We start from the raw sequence: 1,489 nt of genomic DNA on the forward strand, positions 1-1,489 counted from the left end.
TTTTTGTATTTTTAGTAGAGACGGGATTTAACCGTGTTAGCCAGGATGGTCTCGATCTCCTGACCTCATAATCCACCTGCCTCAGCCTCCCAAAGTGCTGGGATTACAGGCGTGAGCCACCGCGCCCAGCCATTGTTCCAAACTCTTAGTAGTACCAACAAGTCACAACCAACATCTGCCTCCCCAAGTCACAAACAGAACCAATCTCCCAATTCACAACCAGAACCTGCCTCCCAAACTCTCTTAACAGATCCCTACCCAGTGGGGTGCTGTAGCCAGGTCTCTCGAGTTTGAGGACCCACTGTGTACATTTCCGCACTCTGCTTGGTGACCTCATCTTGGCAGCTTGAAATGGACCATGGAGTATTTACAGAAATTAGCAAATGCTACAAATCTGGGTTCCCTCCATCCCTGGAACCCCAAAGCCAGTTAAACATTTACCAGTTGGAACTCAAGATTGAACCAGCTCATCCTATCTGACCTGTCCCCTAGCTGCCCACCCCGGTAGCTGAAATTTCCATTCTTCAACAAAGGAACTCTTAGGTTAAAACTTAAATAGATTAAGCCAGTCACCATCAGGAAAATTAAATTCAAAACTGTTTACTCCTCATTCCGTGCTAGAAGTTTTCAGCCCCATTTGCGTACAGAGATAACTTGTCCAGGTAGCAGCGGACCTGAACTTTTCACATTTAATCAAGTGCCATTAAGGAAGTTTCTTATCTGCCATCCTGTAAACTCAAACATTTTTGTTAACCACTGGTTTCTTTACTCTTTGGGGCACAGTTTCACAGCGTTATGTCCACTTGAGGAAACAAAGGTTAACTTGTCCGTCGGATCGGACCTAAGTCCACACTCAAGCCGTATGATATACTACCTATACTAAAATTTCTGAGGCAAGGGTTTAAGACCCCAGTGAGATTTGGGGAAGGATCAGGAGTGAAGCAGCCACCCAGACACAAGAAATCCTAATGGGCACTGGTCTACTTGGCTCACTCACAGCCTAGGAAAGCCCACCTCTCCGATTCCTTGACACAGGCCCTGGGTCACAGTCATTTCACGATGGTAGAGCAAACCCAAAGCATTTCAGCAGAGACCAGAGGCACTGAGACCCAGTTCTCTGAAGTGACAGGGCCCACCAAGCACCTCAGAAATGTCACGGTATGACTTCTGTTTATGGGGCACCAACTGTGTGCCTGGTATTCTGCATAAATCACTTCCTTTTTTTTTTTTTTGAGACAAGGTTTCTCTCTGTCACCCAGGCTAGAATAGAATGCAGCGGCGCAAACACAGTTCACTGCAGCCTCAACCTCCTGGGCTCAAGTGATTCCCCTACCTCAGCCTCCTGGCCTCCTGAGTAGCTGGGACCACAGATACGCACGACCATGCCTGGCTAATTTTTCTAATCTTTTTGTAGAGATGAGGTCTCACTTTGTCGCCCAGGCTGGTCTCAAACTCCTGGGCTCAAGCGATTCCCCTGCCTTGGCCTCCC

This window comes from Mandrillus leucophaeus, unplaced genomic scaffold (genome assembly GCF_000951045.1).
Source record: "Mandrillus leucophaeus isolate KB7577 unplaced genomic scaffold, Mleu.le_1.0 Scaffold323, whole genome shotgun sequence".
Classification (NCBI taxonomy): domain Eukaryota; kingdom Metazoa; phylum Chordata; class Mammalia; order Primates; family Cercopithecidae; genus Mandrillus; species Mandrillus leucophaeus.